Raw genomic sequence first — 13,469 nt, 5'->3', positions numbered from 1 at the left:
CTGGTCCAGACTCGATTATTAACAGACCACAGTGATATAGCCGACATGTCACTGACTTACACAACACTCACTCACTCACTCCATAATATGGAATGGAGCAGTATCCACATGTAAGGAGTGTCTCACATAACGCTAAACAAGCAAATAAACAAAATGCAACAACAAAATAAAATAATTGAGACATTGTGAAAACACATTTGTAAGCAGGGGTTCTGTTTGCACTCGAGACACATCAGAGATGAAGAATAAAATTGATGTCAGATTTTTTGTATATTTGAAAAAATATCATTTTGGAAACTGTATCAAGTTTATTCATAATTCAAAATTTAACATCTCCTTCATAATGAAATTTTACATTTACTAAAATGTTTCTTTAGTAATATGTGCAACAGAAAGCCACACGTCTTCATGTCAATATCGTGTCAACGAATGCCCAGACAAATATAACTCTTGAGCTTTACCTCTCCACAAAATTCTACGAGAATGGTAAAAACGTTTTTATCTTTACAAGAAGCATATCAGCCACTCAAAGCAAACATCTCTTCTTGTCCAAATTGCCAGAAGCATTAAGCATTCCATCCTCGAAACCAGTTGGACGGAGTTCTCATGAAATTCAATTCTTAAAATCGTACACGACATCAACTGGATCATTTCAATAGCTGGTAATTAAAATCCGATTAACAGCGGAAATCCGGACGCTGAGAAAACTAAATCGGTTGAGAACTTAAAAAATAATACCCAAATTCCGTGCGCTTGAGCTTCTTCCGAGCAGATTTTGACCGACATATTGCTCCCGCGGAGCAAGCCAAGCAGTACTGCCCATCAACGTGATAGTGAACATGTCGAATATCCTTATCTCCGGTGATGAAATAATTGTCTAAACATTTGCGGTTAAGTTCAAACAATTTTCATATGTAGGCTACGCTGTTATAAAAAAATGTCTGTGATGCTTACACAATAAAAGGAGTCAACATAAATCATAAGTTAATGCTGCGATGACGGAGCGCATCACAGGGGAAAAGTAGCCACACTGAAGGGCATATTTCAAGTACAGGGATCCCTCTTTTTATTTTAAATGTTAAAGAACTGTGTTTCATTTCAACAAGATTGAAGATCTTAGGTTACGGATTTTGAAAACAAGAAGATAACCTTTTCCAAACAAACATTACATAAAAAATATTAATGTCTAAACGAACGTCCCCAAAACGTGGTAAGTGAAGTATGTTTGAAAGATTATTACAGTTTTGACAGAATTGGCTTGGCAAGAATGTGGAGGTGAGTTATGATACATTGGAAGATACATGGATGTCACACGGGATTCACACACCACCGACAATACATACGTCATCCTGACCACACACACCGGTATAGGACAACACTATTCTTGAAATACCACACCCAATAATTTTAGAAATCAGTAAAAAAATAAACTTTCAAAAAATCTAAGTTGAAAGTTTTTGTATGTTTGTGATATGTTTTGTGTTTATACGTATTTCATGCAGGTCCGTTCTTTTTCTAAACTCGCTGTGGACACGTCCTGTTCGTTGTCTTGCGTGGGCACGGGTGGCCCAGTCGTCCACGGCGCCGCGATAAGCTGTGCAGAGTTGCGTCCCTTGGGCACGCCAGAAACCTATGATTGTGGGTTCGAATCCCGGTTCGCCCCGATTATGTTTCTAGGTTTGTCAGCACCATACTCATGGGTTTCACCGAAGTGGTAAACGCCTGATGCCTACATCACCTCGGGCTTTCCTCCCACATCAAGCTGACACGCCGTGATATAACTGGAATAATGTTAAAAGCGGCGTTGAAACCCAACTCACTCACTCTTAGCTTGCGTACTACACCATAATGTGATGCGTACTGCACCATAATGTGTTGCGTCATACATCATAATGTGCTGCGTCCTACACCATAATGTGATGCGTACTGCACCATAATGTGATGCGTCCTACACCATAATGTGCTGCGTCCTACACCATAATGTGCTGCGCCCTACACCATAATGTGCTGCGTACTGCACCATAATGTGCTGCGTCCTACATCATAATGTGCTGCGTACTGCACCATAATCTGCTGCGTAATGTGATGCGGACCAACGGTCTATTTATCTATCATTGGAGATTTAACGTGCGCTTTCCGCGTGTAATAATTACAATATAGCGTATTTCGCACACGGTCCAACGGTCGACCAAGATGGCTCATTTAGATATGCGAGTTTAGCGGAATGTTAAAAGTCCTGACGAAACGAACAAGCAAGTGACGCAACCTGCAGTCGGGGTGATACGCAGCACACCCATCCACTGAACCACGACAGCGTTTCCCAGACGCAGTTACACCGACACTCAACATAAGTACCCATTACGCGAGACGAAGTTGTTTCAATGCACAGAGAGACGTTAATGTTACTTCCCCGCCTTTATCGCCGACAACTAGCAGGTTGTAATACGACGTCCCCCATGTTACTCCGAGCTTTGCTTTCATCTTATCTTTTCCTAAACGTGCGCCAAACTGTACAACGCATATTCCCGCCATTCAGTTGCAACGTTCATGTTACGCGATAGACTTCGCGTCAGACTACACAGATGGGACGATAGCTGGTAGTACACAGGGAAGCCGATATGAAATGTTTAATTACAAACACGGGAACAATTATTGTTAACCTGCTTCTCCCAATTCAGGGGTCAAGGACGAACCGAAACCTCGCCAGGCAGTCGTACTTGAATAAAGAACCTGTTCATCATACAAACTTACTTTTTAACCTTCGAAATGGTAAATGGTTAAGTTAATTTGAAATGAAACATTTGAGTCGGAATCGTGGATGCCGCCTTTATTCGAAGTCGGGGGCGTTTGAAGTCGCCTCATTTTGGAGGCAAAGCGGCGTCAGGATAATACTACAGGGGGTGCTTTATAAAAATTAAATTTGTATTTCCATGTTAATATCACACGTTACATCTGTCTTGGATACTGCATATCGTATAAAGGGAGGGCGTGAGCGAGTATGGTTTTACACCCTTTAAAGCAATATTCCAGGAATATCACGACGTTGGACACAAGAAATGAGCTTCACATATTGTACCCATGTAGGGAATCGAACCCGGGCCTTCGGCGTGACGAGCGAACGCTTTAACCGCTAGGTTACCCGACCGCCCCTTTTGACAATAAAGAGATATTGAGCTCCGTTCCATTAAATCCTAATTTAGCTATGTTTTAACGTTGTAGCCAAGTAGTAAAAATATAATCAACAGAACAGTTTTTACTGGAGGCCGAACAGTGTGTTGGTCAGGACATACATTTCCACAGATGCCAAGCTTTTCAGCCACAACGTCAGCACCGTATTTCAAGACAACCAGAGATTAGTACGTTTTGGAGTACCGACGGGGGCAAAATTATTTTTTTCGGGTATTTTCTTAAAAAGAATATTGTTGTGTTAAATAAAACTGGCGTTCGATTGGTGTTGTAATGTAACACAATAACATAATATTCACATCATGACATATGCAATTAAGCTTTTTAATATTTTGTTTAGATCGACCGGAGTTGAAAACTCGAATCAAATATTAAATAAATATATTATTTTAATTGCTCGGTCGTTTTCTCTTTAGAGGATAAGAAATAAAACAGAAATTGATCAAATGCACAACAAACCAGACAGTCCAGTGATTGACATCAAAAGCATCGATCCACGCAACCCAGAAGTAAATACGTATACAGATGTACACGTGACTGTAAACAAAGATCCTACACTTTAAACATGAACATTTATTTTTTACGTTTATTCTAAACAAAATAAAACAAAATTGAACTGGCAAATGTATCTGTATTATTGTTTGGCCCTACCCTTGCTGATTGGATAACAAAACATCCGACAGCCATTACATGGATCAAATAGGGTTTTGGTGCTACACTAGTCTGTCTTACAGACCCTGATACATTTATATCAACTACAGCCCATGCAAGTCTATAATGTTTGGCAAGTCTAGATTACTGCAGTATCTGAAAATGAAGAGAATCACTGGGCTCCCTTTTTATTAGATTTTTATTAAGATAACTGAACAAATGTTTTTTTCTGTACGATATGTTCATTTCAGAGATTAGATGTTAGTCTAGTGCTACACCAACTGGCCCTCACACATCCCATGTTCTCCCACGAAGCTGCAGGCTGCAGGTCTTCAGAAACTACCAGAAAACACAAGGCAATTTAAGCACCCCTTATGCGGTGCTTAAAATAATCTGACACCCAGAAATTAAGAAAATTCATCAATTCTTGAATAAACGCAGGGTTGTAACGTTGTTTGCGTTGCGGAACGCTGTTAGTTTATTTAAAAGTTGAATCCAGTTTAGAAGTTTTTTTGCATGCCAGATGGAGGAAGTGTTTTTTTCTTTTATTTTTCCCGCGGAAAAGAATGCTGAGCCTTGTGTTTCTGATCACGTAACAAGATCGTCGGAACAATGAATATAAGGATCTCTCGAGGGTCTGTTGAGTGAGGCGTCAGGTTTTAGCACGTACGCCATAGAGTGTTGTAACACACTGAATGTAGACAACGAGTATTGCAAAATATGAAGATACAAGTCTGAATGAATGAATGAAGAAATAAATGAATGAACGAATGAATGTGTTGATACAATCAAAGTCTTAATAATGTATGTGTGTGTACGTTCGTGCGTGCGTGCCTGCGTGTGTGTCTGTGCGTGTATGTATGTAGCTAATTAGGTATTTTGTATGCATACATGTATGCATGTATTTCTGTATCCGAGGTAGGCAGGTGAATGTATGCATGTTGGTTCGTGTGTCTGTGCATGTAGGTGACTATATATGTATTGCTATGACATAGTGGCAGTGCAGATTGTTATAAGCGTATATGTTGTGATTGTCAGTGGCAGTAAATGACTGAAACGTCCGTACAATGCAGCAGTGGCAAGATTGTAAAAAAAGTGTGAGTTAGAGTAACTTCCCTTTGGTGGTTGACAAACACATGGCAGACGTGATCGATCGAGAGGTTTCAGAATGGACAGTTTCTAGAGTGATGGCTGTACCTACATTGTATATAAGTGTGACACAAGACCCTTTTCGTGTATTTTCGTGCATGTGTGGGTAGGAGCCTAGGAGGTAGGAGGGTGTTGGGTGGATAGATAGGTAAGTAGTAGGATGTGGGTAGATAGATAGATAGAAGGGGGTGGGTAGATAGATAGGTAAGTAGTAGGATGTGGGTAGATAGATAGGAGGGTGTGGGTAGATAGATAGGTAGGAGGATGTGTATATAGATAGGTAGGAGGGTGTGGGTAGATAGGTAGGAGGGTGTGGGTAGATAGATAGGTAGGAGGGTGGGTAGATAGATAGGTAGGAGGGTGTGTGGGTAGATAGATAGGTAGGAGGGTGTGGGTAGATAGATAGGTAGGATGGTGGGTAGATAGATAGGTAGGAGGGTGGGTAGATAGATAGGTAGGAGGGTGGGTAGATAGATAGGTAGGAGGGTGTGGGTAGATAGATAGGTAGGAGGGTGTGGGTAGATAGATAGGTAGGAGGGTGTGGGTAGATAGATAGGTAGGAGGGTGGGTAGATAGATAGGTAGGAGGGTGTGTGGGTAGATAGATAGGTAGGAGGGTGTGGGTAGATAGATAGGTAGGATGGTGGGTAGATAGATAGGTAGGAGGATGTGTAGATACATAGGTAGGAGGGTGGGTAGATAGGTAGGTAGGGGGGTGGGTAGATAGCTAGGTAGGAGGGTGGGTAGATAGATAAGTAGGAGGGTGTGGGTAGATAGATAGATAGATAGGAGGGTGTGGGTACATAGATAGGTAGGATGGTGGGTAGATAGATATGTAGGAGGGTGTAGGGTAGATAGATAGGTAGGAGGGTGTGTGGATAGATAGATAGGTATGGGGTATGGGGTAGATAGATAGGTAGGAGGATGTGAGGTAGATAGAAAGGTACGAGGGTGTGGATAGATAGATAGGTAGGAGGGTGGGTAGATGGATAGGTAGGAGCGTGTTGGTAGATAGATAGGTAGGATGGTGTGTGGGTAGATAGAAAGGGAGGAGGGGGTGGGTAGATAGATAGATAGGAGAGTGTGTGGGTAGATAGATCGGTAGGATGGTGGGTAGATAGATAGGTAGGAGGGTGTAGGGTAGATAGATAGGTAGGAGGGTGTGTGGGTAGATAGAAAGGTAGGAGGGTATGGGTAGATAAATAGGTAGCAGGGTGTGGGTAGATAGATAGGTAGGAGGGTGGGTAGATAGATAGGTAGGAGGGTGGGTAGATAGATAGGTAGGAGAGTGTTTGGGTAGATAGATAGGTAGGAGGATGTGGGTAGATAGAAAGGTAGGATGGTGGGTAGATAGATAGGTAGGAGATGTGGGGTAGATAGATAGGTAGGATGGTGTGTAGATAGATAAGTAGGAGGGTGTGGGGTGGATAGATAGGTAGGAGGGTGTGTTGGTAGATATATAGGTAGGAGCGTGTGGGTAGATAGATAGGTAGGAGCGTGTGTGGGTAGATATATAGGTAGGTGAGTGTGTGGGGTAGATAGATAGGTAGGAGAGTGTGTGGGTAGATAGATAGGTAGGATGGTGTGTGGGTAGATAGATACGTAGGTGAGTGTGTGGGTTGGTAGATAGGTAGGAGGGTGGGTAGATAGATTGGTAGGAGGTTGTGTGGGTAGATAGATAGGTAGGAGGGTGTGGGGTAGATGTGTGCGTGCGTGTGTGCGTGCTTGCATGTATGTGGCTGCTTGTACTAGTCCGGACTGATGCCAGTCCACTCACGTACCATGCCACAGTTTTACATGACTACCCACTCAGACACAGTATAGTGACTCCGAGCGTTATACCAAGTCCTTGTTTTAGCCCCGTAGGAAGGAGTGAGGGTAGATGGTAGGTAGGAGAGAGGGTAGATGGTAGGTAGGAGAGAGGGTAGATGGTAGGTAGGAGAGAGGGTAGATGGTAGGTAGGAAGTGTTCAGTAGGTAGGCCGGTAGGGAGGTTTGTTTGTTTGTTGTTTAACGCGGCACTCAGCAATATTCCAGCTATATGGCGTCGGTCTGTAAGTAATCGAGTCTGGACAAGACAATCCAGTGATTGACAACATGAGCATCGATCCACGCAATTGGGATCGAGACATGCATCAACCAAGTAAGCGAGTCTGACCACCCGATCCCGTTAGTCGCCTCTTACGACAAGCATAGTCGCCTCTTACGGCAAGCATGGGTTGCTGAAGACCTATTCTACCCCGGATCTTCACGGGCCGACAGGGAGGTAGCAGGGTGGGTGGTGATGGGTGGCAGGCAGGTAGATGGGAGGGGGAGGGGAGTGTATAGGTGGTTGAATTGGTAATTGGTTGGAGGAGTATAATTCTTCACTTTAAGATAGATTTCCACATACAAGGGTTGTCTCAAGTGGTCATCAAAAGTTTTGTCAAAGATTAACTTGCACGTGTTTTTATGTAGTGTGAAAATTATGCTCCACTTCGCTACTTATCGCTATAATGAGCCTTCTGTGAGATACGCCCACCGATTCCACACAGCCCATAAATCCATTAGATAAACAAACGTAAACAAAAGCGATTTAGAGCCTGATTATATCCAGAAGTAACAGCCTCGCCAATAACCACAGGCGACGAAGCAGCAGATCTGGCTGTGGTGCACTGTCCAAGTTTAATGGATGTTTAAGTCCCTGGTTACCTCCCCTGGTGAGATACATTCGCTCACTTCCCGTAAGTCTCCGATAAATATCGACGATGTCCGAGCACTGGTAGTTCGGATGTTCGGTAAATGAGTGAATGAGTGAATGAATGGGTGGATGGGTGGATGTGGTGGCGTGTGGTTCTGTATACCTCGCAGAGGTCATTAGTCAGGCAAAGTTGAGCAATGGATTGTTGAATTAAAATGGGTATATGCATGGGTTGTTGATCGAGTGAATAGTGTGGGTGAATGCATTTGTGGGTAAATGAGTACACGATTAGGTGGATGAGAGTGTGAATGGGTTGTTGAGTGTGTGAATGGGGTGGATGTGGGTAAATGGAGAGTGAATGAGTGTATGTGTGTGAGTGTATGTGTGGGTAAATGAGTGAGTGAATGGGATGGGTGTGGGTAAATGAGTGAGTGAATGTATGTGTTTGAGCGTATGCGTTGATAAATGAGTGAGTGAATGTATGTGTTTGAGCGTATGTGTGGGTAAATGAGTGAGTGAATGGGATGGGTGTGGGTAAATGAGTAAGTGAATGTATGTGTTTGAGTGTATGAGTGGGTAAATGAGTGAGTGAATGGGATGGGTGTGGGTAAATGAGTGAGTGAATGTATGTGTTTGAGTGTATGTGTGGGTAAATGAGTGAGTGAATGGGATGGGTGTGGGTAAATAGGTGAGTGAATGGGATGGGTGTGGGTAAATGAGTGAGTGAATGGGATGGGTGTGGGTAAATGAGTGAGTGAATGGGATATGGGTGTGGGTACGTGAGTGAGTGAATGTATGTGTTTGAGCGTATGCGTGGGTAAATGAGTGAGTGTATGTATGTGTTTGAATGTATGTGTGGGTAAATGAGTGAGTGAATGGGATGGGTGTGGGTAAATGAGTGAGTGAATGGGATGGGTGTTGGTAAATGAGTGAGTGAATGTATGTGTTTGAGCGTATGTGTGGGTAATGAGTGAGTGAATGGGATGGGTGTGGGTAAATGAGTGAGTGAATGTATGTGTTTGAATGTATGTGTGGGTAAATGAGTGAGTGAATGGGATGGGTGTGGGTAAATGAGTGAGTGAATGTATGTGTTTGAGTGTATGTGTGGGTAAATTAGTGAGTGTATGGGATGGGTGTGGGTAAATGAGTGAGTGAATGTATGTGTTTGAATGTATGTGTGGGTAAATGAGTGAGTGAATGGGATGGGTGTGGGTAAATGAGTGAGTGAATGTATGTGTTTGAATGTATGTGTGGGTAAATGAGTGAGTGAATGGGATGGGTGTGGGAAAATGAGTGAGTGAATGTATGTGTTTGAGTGTATGTGTGGGTAAATTAGTGAGTGTATGGGATGGGTGTGGGTAAATGAGTGAGTGAATGTATGTGTTTGAATGTATGTGTGGGTAAATGAGTGAGTGAATGGGATGGGTGTTGGTAAATGAGTGAGTGAATGTATGTGTTTGAGCGTATGTGTGGGTAATGAGTGAGTGAATGGGATGGGTGTGGGTAAATGAGTGAGTGAATGTATGTGTTTGAATGTATGTGTGGGTAAATGAGTGAGTGAATGGGATGGGTGTGGGTAAATGAGTGAGTGAATGGGATGGGTGTGGGTAAATGAGTGAGTGAATGTATGTGTTTGAATGTATGTGTGGGTAAATGAGTGAGTGAATGGGATGGGTGTGGGTAAATGACTGAGTGAATGTATGTGTTTGAATGTATGTGTGGGTAAATTAGTGAGTGTATGGGATGGGTGTGGGTAAATGAGTGAGTGAATGTATGTGTTTGAATGTATGTGTGGGTAAATTAGTGAGTGTATGGGATGGGTGTTGGTAAATGAGTGAGTGAATGGGATGGGTGTGGGTAAATGAGTGAGTGAATGGGATGGGTGTGGGTAAATGAGTGAGTGAATGGGATATGGGTGTGGGTAAATGAGTGAGTGAATGTATGTGTTTGAGTGTATGTGTGGGTAAATGAGTGAGTGAATGGGATGGGTGTGGGTAAATAGGTGAGTGAATGGGTAGGGTGTGGGTAAATGAGTGAGTGAATGGGATGGGTGTGGGTAAATGAGTGAGTGAATGTATGTGTTTGAGTGTATATGTGGGTAAATGAGTGAGTGAATGGGATGGGTGTGGGTAAATAGGTGAGTGAATGGGTAGGGTGTGGGTAAATGAGTGAGTGAATGGGATGGGTGTGGGTAAATGAGTGAGTGAATGTATGTGTTTGAGTGTATATGTGGGTAAATGAGTGAGTGAATGGGATGGGTGTGGGTAAATGAGTGAGTGAATGGGATGGGTGTTGGTACATGAGTGAGTGAATAGGATGGTGTTGGTAAATGAGTGGGTGAATGGGATGGGTGTGGGTAAATGAGTGAGTGAATGAGATGGGTGTGGGTAAAGGAGTGAGTGAATAGGATGGGTGTGGGTAAATGAGTGGGTGAATGGGATGGGTGTGAGTAAACGAGTGAGTGAATGGGATGGGTGTTGGTAAATGAGTGAGTGAATGGGATGGGTGTTGGTAAATGAGTGAGTGAATGAGATGGGTGTGGGTAAAGGAGTGAGTGAATAGGATGGGTGTGGGTAAATGAGTGGGTGAATGGGATGGGTGTGAGTAAACGAGTGAGTGAATGGGATGGGTGTTGGTAAATGAGTGAGTGAATGGGATGGGTGTGGGTACATGGGTGAGTGAATGGGATGGGTGTGGGTAAATGAATGAGTGAATTGGGTGGGTATGGGTAAATGAGTGAGTGAATAGGATGGGTGTATGTAAATGAGTGAGTGAATAGGATGGGTGTGCGTAAATGAGTGAGTGAATAGGATGGGTGTGTGTAAATGAGTGAGTGAATGGGATGGGTGTGGGTAAATGAGTGAGTGAATGGGATGGGTGTGGGTAAATGAGTGAGTGAATGGGATGGGTGTGGGTAAATGAGTGAGTGAATGGGTTGTTGAATGTGGGGTTGGATAGTGTATGTATGAGATAGTGTATGTGTGGGTGAGTTTAGGGGTGGGTAAATGAGTGAGTGGGTGGGTGAGTAAGTTGATGAGTAAGGAGTAGCGCATGCGCACTGGGCATGTCTAAGACGGCAGTTAAGTACCATTCTCAGTAATAAAGTTGTTTTCTTTGTTGTTTAACGACCTCTTTCAGGAATGGTTGAAAAATGTAAAAAAGACATACATAATGAGAAGGAAAAGGAGATACAGTCCCTACAAATAATTATCATGGCGTTACTCATTGTTTTACCGTGTATTATTTTTTCCAACGAACAATTCCAGCCTAATGGCTAAAACTCGTACCACTATGAACTAACCCTTGTCACTGCGCATCTCCGAGTTATTCGTTCTCCAGTTGCAGCAAGTTTTATTTCAACACACGTGTAGTTGGTTGTGTTTGTGCGTTGACTCCTCGTCAGCGATCTCAAAAGCTTGTATTTGTAAAAAATTCCGAGCCTTCGTGTTTTTTGTTTGGCGAATATACGATTTCTCGTTTGTTTTTTTATGACGGAATAATGTACCCCGTAGTGTAAATGTACTGACAGTTAGTGGAAGAATTATTGTAGCAAGTATATGACGTCAGCTGATGTGTAAACGTGAGAAGGCTGTTACGCCTACCAACGTTCAATCTGAGCCCCTATGTTCGACCCAGAAAGACCTCGAGCTCCGTGTTAGTTATGAACACCAAACCTCACTCAACATTACAATTGCATCAAAACCTGGGCCGGCGTGTAGGTCCATTTGAAGCGCCAGTAAAATACACTCTGCCAGGGCGTATCTGGCTAGGTTCGGTTTTCAGCGAAGCAAAATGTGCAGTTTGTATACCACACAGACCTGGTATTCTGACGTATGAATAGTATATTGTCTCAAATGGAAAAATGGATCGGAAAAGATAAAATATGTCGCAATTCGGTTACAAACCTATATTTCAAATTTACCGCAATAAGTACATTCAAGGATGAAATTGTTATGGCTAAATTGGATAAAACAAGAAATTATCATTCAAATAGACCGCTAATTCATTGAAATTGATATTGCGTGGTGTATATAAGACACTTATCAACAGTAGTCTACTGGGGTTGTTTTGTATCATCTCTTTCAACAAAAACAATTGGTTTATTACATTATTTGTTTATATCTAAATCGGTCGCAGATAGCTGAAGCTATAAAGGATTCAAAGAGGTCTTTACTCGTGGAGATCCGGGTTAGACATGATCTTCAGCAACCCATGCTTGTTGTAAGAGGCGACTAACGGGATCGGGTGGTCAGGCTCGGTGACTTGGTTGATGCATGTCATTGTATCCCAAATGCGTGGATGTCAATCACTGGATTGTCTGGTCAAGACTCGATATTTACAGACTTCATATAGTTGGAATATTGCTGAGTGCGGCGTTAAACAACAAACAAACAAACAAAGAGGGCTTCGGTACGACTGGTACGACTCATCGGAGCGGCATATTTCTATCGTGAAGAAGGTTATAATCATTTGACATTTGAGGGTGATGCAAGCCTCAGACGTGTACCACTTGGATGAAACCCATGAGCACGGGTATGGCGCTGACAAACCTAGAAACGGGGTGAACCGGGATTCCAACCCACGATCATAGGTTTCTGGCGTGTCCAAGGGAAGCACCTCTGCGCAGCGAATTGCGACACTTTAAATGACTGGATCACTCGTGCTCCCAGTGTAGATAAAAGATGTTCCCAGCTGGAATCGTCCTGAACACGTGGTTCACAGACTAGCATGTCTTCGCTGTATTACTACACGCGTTCGTTCGTTTGTTCGTTTGTTGTTTAACGCCGCACTCAGCAGTATTCCAGCTATATGAGGGCGGTCTGTAAATAATCGAGGCTGGACCAGACAATCCAATGATGGACACCATGAGCATCGATCCACGCAAGTGGGATACGATGACATGCATCAACCAAGTCAGCGCGCCTGACCTCCCGATCCCGTTAGTCGCCTCTTACGACAAGCACAGTCGCCTTTTAAGGCAAGCATGGGTTGCTGAAGACCTATTCTACCCTGGATGTATTACAACACTCAATGTCCTGGTGGAAACCGGACCTCCCGGATCCACGCGATTATATCGCATGTTTAACTGTATTGTCGAATGTGTGTGTTGGGTGACGCCGCAATATTCCATCTATATCACCGCAGCATGTAATAATCGAATCTGGACCAGACAAGCCAATGACTGCAAACACGAGGACAAACTCCGACACGGAGTGTTACACGCCCACCAGATCACATGTAGTCGCCCCCAACGACTAGCAATATAGTTCTAGTGACCTAGACCTTGTGACCTTGACCAATTACAAGTGGTATGTAATAATCCACTCCTTACACATTTCACATGTGAAGTGGAATCGTTTCAATTATATGTTTGCATCAAGCAAGCTTTGGTATGACTACATAACGACAACGTCGAAAATATATTCCAATGTGCTTCAATTATCACTGTCATATACTGTGAATACAGACAGTAAGGAAGTGATCAGTCAGCAATCTCATTCGTCCTTGTAATCGTGTGAGAAGTCCAGCGCAGATTAAATCCACTGTATCTCATTGGGCTAACATTGTGTGTCATTGTGTCCTGACCAAGTAGATAGTTGATCTTGCAACCTGCAACTGATTCCACTATTTAAAAGCTTACACGATAAAGCTGTAATATTGCCGACAACGGTGTAAAACCACATTCATTCACTCACACTCATATTCATGAAAATCATATACAGTGGATGTTTAATATTGTTTTGTTAACTGATATCTCTAGATCTGGAGTTAGATTGAATGAAGCGTCAATGTAAATCACTCGCT

The sequence above is a fragment of the Haliotis rufescens genome, unplaced genomic scaffold (assembly GCF_023055435.1).
Source record: "Haliotis rufescens isolate VD_foot unplaced genomic scaffold, xgHalRufe1.0.p SCAF_35, whole genome shotgun sequence".
Lineage (NCBI taxonomy): Eukaryota > Metazoa > Mollusca > Gastropoda > Lepetellida > Haliotidae > Haliotis > Haliotis rufescens.
This window is presented reverse-complemented; position numbering follows the sequence as displayed.